General features: G+C 42.1%; 1 protein-coding gene across 6 annotated transcripts in view; it reads left to right on the top strand.

Annotated features, from left to right (window-relative positions):
• Positions 1 to 8,444, top strand: part of Fggy (FGGY carbohydrate kinase domain containing) — a 407,006-nt gene that overhangs the window by 168,396 nt on the left and 230,166 nt on the right. The window lies entirely within an intron of this gene.

The raw sequence follows: 8,444 nt of genomic DNA, 5'->3' as shown, positions 1-8,444 counted from the left end.
AGGCACATTCCTTAGAGTGTCCTGAGCAGACACTAACCTAATCCAGGCCATTGTAAGATGCTGGCATCTGTATGGAGAAGAAATACAGTAGAAGCAAAGCTGGATAGAAAAGAGGAATTTGCCATTCCAAGCTGAATGAACAAGAGAGACAAAATAGGCGGTTCCCTCCCTGAGGCAGTTTTAGCCATGATGGGAAGTGGTGGGAAGCCTCTGTGACGGGCGGGAGTTTTTTAGGTTTAGCTTTTAAAGCTAGAAGAATGAGATTTAGAGGAAGAAAGAATGTTGAAGAGAATGTTTAGCAGAGAAGTAGAGAAAAGCTTGAACATAAGGTAACTCCTTCCATTGACCAGATGGCTGGCAGTGACTTAGAGAGGTCCCGTAAAATATCCTTTGTCGGCTTGTTACCCATGAGCCAGGTCTAAAGGAAAGAAAATGGCAAAATCAACTCTTCAGAACTCGTCAGCCTGAGAGTCTAGCCAGCGCAGAAGAGACCACCCGAAGAAAGGAACCAGAGTCCGAAAGGCGAAAAGCTACCGAAGGCTCAGAAAGGAGCCGAAAAGGTTGCCACTAGGCCGTGCCTGTGGAAAACAAACCAAAAATGATTGTCAGATGATGGGGGTCAACTGTGACCTTGAAGATCATGGTTGGGTGAATTCCCCCCATTTCCAAGAACACTGTAAGGGTGACAGACGCTCAACAGTCAGTCCTTAGGGTTCAGGGAAACGTTTACGCCAACCTAGAGGGGGTCCTTACCAAACTGCAACCGCTGTTGGATGTAAAATTCAGCATTCCAGTCGATGGAAAGTGGACCTTTGGTCCCATGTTGCAGGTTACCTGCATGGCAGCTGCCAGGTTAGCAGGCAGCCAGAGCTGCAGGGAGAGCCTGTCCGGGTCAGGGAACCAATGCTGCTAAAATGTCTAGGTTCCTGGTGAGAGAACCAATGTTGTTAAAATGTCTACGTTTACCCAATAACAAGACACAAACGGTGACTCAACGATCCCCCATGGAGTTTTATTGGTGGACAGGGAGTGAAAGGGGGATGAGAGATAACTAACCAGTGCAGGGATGAGACAGAGAGAGAGTGAGAGAGAGAGAGAGAGAGAGAGAGAGAGAGAGAGAGAGAGAGAGAGAGAGAGAGAGAGAGAGTGAGATGGAGAGGAAGATGAGAGTAAAAGAGAACATAAGAGGGCAGGGGTCAGTCCTTTAAAGGGGTCCTTTGCACCTGCATGGTTCTCACAGAACTCTGAGTGACCAGAGTGCTGCCTGAGTGTATTCTGCCAGGTAACAGGGCAGGCCAGTGTAATGCCTGAACCTTTCAGCTTGTAGGTCTTCTTCTAAGATCTATGTACACACTTCACAAGCCATATGTAGATGGCTAGGTTTAGTGCACCAAGCATGATTTCCCTTCTGTTAAGTAGACCTTGGGTCCAATCAGATAGCTGTTAGTTACCACCATGATGTAAATGCCATGGTTGCACTTGTGTGAATGTCTTGCCATGCAGGTCATTGGTGTGGTTTATAGGCATCATAGCTGAGTAAGACTATGTCTTTCTTTCCCCTCAGCAGCTTGCATGTCACCTTCTGGTACTGTGATAACTAGTCCTCAGGGAAGAAGCTTTGTAAAGCACTCTTAGCGTGGGCTTGATGGGGTAGATATTGTCTGGTATGAGAACCCAGCATATCATTAATTTCTCTTAGTTTGTCATAATAATCACATTCATTTTCTCTGTTTTTCATGGTCATCGCATTGAGCAATTTTCAAAATGTCCCTTAACTCCTTTGCTTCATTGAGTTTATTAAACAAATTGGAGACTCATTTGTAGTTGGCTCGTGAGCACTAATAAATTCGTCTCAATTTTGTTTCTCTCTTTGGATTCATTTACTCTTTAATCTATTTTATCTTTGCCTTATTGTTATAAGCTGCCTAAAGCATCCTCTGTACTGGGGCAGCACATAGGAAACAGATCAGAGCATGTGAATAATCAGTAGCTATCTGGGAAATGACTGAAAAAATAGTGGGCAATAACCACACAAATAACTACTCTGGAGGAGAAGTAAGACAAGTAAAAGGAAACGTGATGAGTTTGTGCCTCAGGAAGAAGGGATGCAGTGTTGGTGTATGCTGGGGAAGCAGGCAAAGATGGAGTCAGAGTGTGGCTGGTTTTGGATGCTGTGGATCTGTTTAATCATCTTTAGAGAGGTCACAGAAGTGGATGTGAGAGAGTTTGAGGAATTCCAATCTATGTAAGACCTGCAGTTATCTGTAGAAGCCATAGATGCAGTCAGACCAGGGATAGTTAAAATAGAGAGGAAGCGTTTCCATGGCTATAAGAGGAGGAGGAAAGAACTGAAAACTGTCCATATGCAGAATAGGGTATCTATGAAGACCAGTGCTCTGTCTCCCAGTTTCAGAGGCAATCTGCTGGTGTCTGATATTGGTTCACTTGCTGTGTTCTCATGTAGCAAATAGCAGAAGGATAAGAGAGAGAGTAAACCCACTACAACAAACTGTTTGCATATGAACGTTACTGCATGAATGAAGGCACAGCCTCACAACCACAATATCTCCCTAAAGGCCCACCTCCCATTACTTTCTCTGAAGATGAAGTTTGCCACGTATCAGTTTTAGTGGCCATATTCAGACTATAGCAGAAACTTTAGTGAAAGGTGCTTTATTATAGCAGGACAGAAGATAGGAGTTGAGGAGTAAGTGGTGTTTATTACAACAGCCACAACTAACAGATAGTGAACAGTCACTAGATGATGTACCAAGAGCTTAGAACTTCGGAAACTTGAGACCTGGAAAAGTTAATCACTTGAAATCACACCATTGCTGGTGTTTGAGTCAATGTTCACACCAAGATGGTCAGGTCAGACACGATTTTGGAGCAGGAATGTTTACACAGCACTTAAGAAACTTGGCTGTCCAGAAAAGAAATAGAAATGGGATGGTCACTAAAGGAGAATGACTATTCAAAATAGATGGAGTCCCTCATTGCTTGTTTGACTGACAGAAGAGAATTGCTTGGCATTGTTTAATTGCTAATGGGAAGTATCTAGCAGAGCCACTGGGGTATGGACACCAGATAGAAAAGGGAGAATCAGAATTGCAAGGACTCAATGGAAGAAGGAATCATTCTCAGGATATAACCGTATTCAGTTAATGAAGAAAGCAGGCATGGTTTGAAGCTGGGAGGCAGGGAGTAGTTCCCTTCACAGAACTTCTGTGTTTGTGAAATGAGAGTAGGGCAGCCATCTGAGGGCGTGGGGGAGACACAAAGGCATGGGGGAGAGGGTGTTGAGAAATGGAGAAGGTGTGAGTGGAAGTTCTGATACCCAAGGATCAAGGAGATTAAGAGAACATGGAGACAGCAGGGGGTTGAAAGTCTGGCAGAAGGACAGTTCCCTTTGAGGCTACCTGGGGTCCTGAGTTTTCTCAAACATTCTGATTGCAAGCAGATAGGAAAAAGTAGTTCTTTGTTTTGCTTTGTTCTGGGATCAGTGGCTTCCCAGCCTGTTCTGCAAGTCCCTGCTACCCCTTTTCTCTTCAGCCACTGTATCTAATCCATTCTGAGATGGTGTTATTGTGGGCTCTACTCCATGGTCACTGAACTCCTGTAAATGATGTCAAACTGGTTTTCCCTAGTCTCCCACTTGGTCTACTCAGTAGGGCTGTCCAACTTTTTCCTGCTAGGAACTTGCTGCCTCTAATCCGTTCTGCGCACAGCAGCTAGTGCACCTTTGATGAAGGATTCCCAGCAAAGCTTTTTCAAGTCTTTCCATTGCTCTTAGGAGTCTTGGAAGTGGCCAGGGACCGTTGTCATTGTCCTCATCACTCTGTCCTCTAGTCACTGAACTCTTTACTTCCTGAACTGCCCAGTCTGCACCATAGTGCCTCCTTTGTGATTCTGTGGTCTTTCTTCCAGTGTCAAATCCATGCTTTTGGCAAAAGGACAAGGGCAAGGCCAAAAGTATACATGTTAACTGAGCCTGCTTTTCTTCTCAGGTCGTTCTGGCACCTTACCTCATATTATGTTTCATGGCCACAAATACATTTGAATACCACTATCTCAGATTAAACCTGAGAAAATGTAATGCAGTCTCCAAATATAGTGAGAATCATGTACTTTAGAGAAAGGGGGAGCAAGATGGGGACTAGGTGCGCAAGTTGGAGACTCTTGGAGAGAACCTGCTAATTGGCCTCAGGACGCTGCTGTCTGATGAGCTATCAATGTGGTGAACGCTGGGCACAGATTCCCCAGGACAGATTTCTATGGGCTTGGTTCAAATTATACTCTCCATTGTACAATGTTAACACTTTTGACTTTGAATTCATACAACTAACAGACTAAGATAGTGAACTTAGAGGCTTCTCACTTGGTTATATGGAGACTTTCCAAGGGGTTTACTGCCCAGTTACATCTCAGCTTTGGGCATATGAAGAAACATGTGTTTTCCCATGGGAACACATGTGCTGGGATCTGTTTCATGGAGAATATCATAAAGATTGATAGAAAAAAATCTGTTTTATAGGCTCCTATTTCCTGATGTATATGCTAGCTCAGGACTTTGCTAACTACTTTGTTGGCCAGAATAGTTGATTTATTTCCCCATCCCATCACCACTCCACTGTGTAAGTACAGGGAAAACATTGACTCTATAACCAGATGCTGAACAAGGTGTGCACTCTTGTAGATACACTAAACTACTCAGAAAATTCAGGTCCGAGGGTACAGATCAAGGATTACAGAGCTCCAAACAAATGTGTTCATCACATTGATGACCATGTTTACTGAGATTCCTTTCTCACCAGCTGAGACCTCTTTTGATGGTTTAGGTCTCCCAGGAATCATTTTCCAAAATAGCTTGATGTTAGAACTTCCTGTGGGCTTGCCAGGCATTTGTTTAAGTGAAGCCTTTGTGCTCCAGAGTTCTCACCACGGGCACACAAATGTGAATCATGGAGAAATGTTTACACTCAAGTGTGTTGGCTTGACTGATTGTTTGAGACAGGGTCTTGCTTTGTAGTTCTGGCTGGCCTTGAACTGGCAATGATCTCCCTGTCTTTGCTTCTCCAGTGCCAGAATTTGAGATGTGAAACATCATACCTAGCTTCTGGGAAGTTCTTGCTTTACACAAAACCCTTGCTTATTTAAGGTGATATATATGTATGTATGTATGTATATATATAATGATTTTCAGAGAATTATAGCTTTATTGAATGTATATAATATATAAGTTACGCTGGGCGGTGGTGGCGCACGCCTTTAATCCCAGCACTCTGGAGGCAGAGGCAGGCGGATCTCTGTGAGTTGGAGGCTGGGCTGGACCGACAGCCTTCAAAACAATACAGAGAAACCCTGTCTTGTAAAAACAATATATATATATATATGTGTGTGTGTTACACACACATACATACATACATACGTGCATGTGTGTGTTACATGTCCATAAGATAAAGTATTATTTATTATAAGTACCAGGAAATGGCATTCCTTTTCCTGTCTTACAGATAAACTGAAATTCAGTAAGGCAAAACATCACAAAGAAGTGCTAAAAATTATAAAAATGACTCCAGGGAAACAACTAAATTTCCTTTGGGGATCTCTGTTTTCCTCTATAAACTGAAGGGACTGGATTTTCTTATGAGTTCTCAAATTATGGCCGATATAAGATCTGTTCCTCCCCCAAGAATATCATAAAATGCCTTGCTATCCCTTCCTGCTTAATGTTTCTGAATCAGGAGTTCTGGGTGGGACCTGAGAAATGATATTGTTAACAAGTCCCCGTGCAACACCTGTAAACACATCACCCAGTTCTCAGATTCCTTCTAGCTGTGCTGCACAGCAGCAGCAGCAGCAAACTAACTCCTCAAGTCCTCAATCCCCTGCATGGAGGAATCAAAAAAACTTCAGAGAATGATGTTACAGTAAATTCAGTTTGCCAGATTTGACAGTTCAGGGAAACACAGCATGGGTGCTGATGAAAATACTCCCCTCCTCATCAGTTTTCTGGTTGTTTTAGTCAACATTTATCAAGTGTAGCTTGTGAGAGCATTGCGTATCTCCAGCATGTACACAGAGGCTCTACACTTGGTCCCTGTCTGTGATGCGGTCATAGACTGTGGAGAAAGTGATCATCTGTACTGTTACAATTGAAGGAGACTTGGGAAAATAGGCATCTTCTTTGAGACTTGTGATGATACCTTCGAATTTTACCTAAGATGGGTTTATTTTCTACTGTGGTCTTCAGTCAGAGAGTTGTTTTGTTTTGACTCTTATTCTTTGCTTTTGAATTATGTTTTGCTATTTAGAGTCATCAAGTGGCATTTGACTTAACGTTCTCAGTCTAAAGATGGCCTTTCTGTCTTGAGTGGAACCTTGGCTTTTCTAAAATTTGCATTTCCTTTTTAGCATGTGAAGACAGTTTAAATGAAAAGCAGGAGCAGACACTCTCATCTTAAGCAATTTCCTCACTATTATTCCAATTTCCATGAAATTAGAAGTCTTAGGGAGATGAATTCAAATAGTCACTTCCATCCTGAGCCTTGCCCCCAGCCATTTGGCTCCTTGGAAGATTCAGGGTTCTTGCTATAAAGAGAGAGCCGAAGGAAATTGCATAGTGAGAAGGCTGGCACTGCTTTCTAAAGATTTAATTCAAAAAATGTTCAAGAATTTCATACAAGAGTTTGTATTTACATTGTTTCTACTCCCTCCCTTCTTCCAACATCTTCCATACCTACTACTCCTTCTCAAATTCATGACTTCTTTTTTAGTTATTATTGTAATGTTACACATGTGTGCACGCACACACACACCCTACAGAATTCCTTTAGTGTTGCTCGTGTGTACTGGTGTTTAGGGATTATTTAGATAAACTATCAGAGGCTTGTCCCTATCCAAGACTGAATCTCCATCTCTCAGAAGTCATCAGTTTCCTGGAGCTCTTCATCTAGGAATGGGCCCCTTTGAATTTCTTCCATCCACTTCGGCATGTCTAGTAATGTCATTATACAGGTGTTAGTTAAATGACTATATTTTTGAGCTTCATTGTTATATATAGAAAAAACTATGTCACAGAAAGCAGCCTCGTCCGCTAATCCTCTAGCTCTTAAACATTTTTTCTGTCCCCTCGTAAGTGGTGTTCCTTGAGTCTTACATATTGGTCTTGTAATGTAGATGTATTAGTTAGGGTTGAGCATCTCATGATGTTTTTGTTCCCTGCCTCTTCTGCAGTGTGTATTTCTGTGATAGTCTCCATCTACTGCTGCTGCTGCTGCAAAAAAGAGGGGGGGGGTCTCTTCTGAGGAGGTGGGGCCATTCTTGCTTGTGGGAATGCACTTAGGAACTGGAGTAGTTTATTATTCCTGAGTATTACTTATGTCCAGTCACCACTGTCCAACATTTATTATGAGTTAATGAGTTATCGGATTAATACCCTAGTGAATAGACAGTTGTGGGTATTATTAGTATTTCAGCTTTATGTGTGAAAACTGGGGGTAGACAATTGAACCAGATTCTCAGAGTTACTTGACGGAGGACAGGCCTGCCTGCTTGCCTGCCTAGAAAAGCTCATGATTGTTTTTAGCAAATACATTTTCAACCCTTGCATTTTTCATAGGATGCTCTGACTCATTTGGCTTACTGGTTTCCTGACTCATCACACTAAGCAGGGTCAAATTCAGTGCACCTTGAGTATTCTTTCCTGGGTGCTTTTCCTACTTGCCTTTGCCAAGTTCTACCTGCACCATTGTCTTCCTTCTTTTCATAGGCAAATGGGATTCCTTCTCAAGGCTATTAATTACTTCTGAATCTGGTAAGCTTGTCAAAGAGTAAGCGTGGATGCAGTCAGTGGTCTCATATTAGTTAAAAGCGACTTTCCATCATTAATAGGACTTTTCATGAGCCTCATTATGCATCCTTGTCATTAGAAAATGCATTGGTAAGTAATGGATGGACAAAAAGGGCTCTACCATTTGCATTATTTTAAAAGATTTGGTAATAAAACACACTTAAATTATTGATAACTCATAGCTGATATAAAGTAAATAGCATGGTTTCGAACAAAATTTACCATGATAGTGATGGGTGTATGGGTGTGGAGCTTTATTTTGTCAAAGACTTACAAAAGCCTGTACAAAGTGTCCTGTGAACCTATTGGTATGGAGGCCCAGCTTTTATTTTTCTTGGCAAAACATTCTTCTACTCTTCAAAGAGTCGGTGGTTTTATTACTTTTTTTCAAGCTCCTTAAAATGGTTCAAAAGTCTTGGCTAGCAAACACCTTTTTAAAAAAATCAATTTTCCAATAATCTAGAGTGAATCAGACCCATCTAGCTACATTTCCCTTCAGGGGGCTATGCTTTCAAAATGATTAAAGTGAGACAGCTGTATAGATCCTGAGGAAATGTGCTTGCAAGTGTTCTGTGATTTGTTATGAACCCCA

Source organism: Mesocricetus auratus, unplaced genomic scaffold (genome assembly GCF_017639785.1).
Source record: "Mesocricetus auratus isolate SY011 unplaced genomic scaffold, BCM_Maur_2.0 Super-Scaffold_100014, whole genome shotgun sequence".
Taxonomy (NCBI): Eukaryota; Metazoa; Chordata; class Mammalia; order Rodentia; family Cricetidae; genus Mesocricetus; species Mesocricetus auratus.
This window is presented reverse-complemented; position numbering and strand designations above follow the sequence as displayed.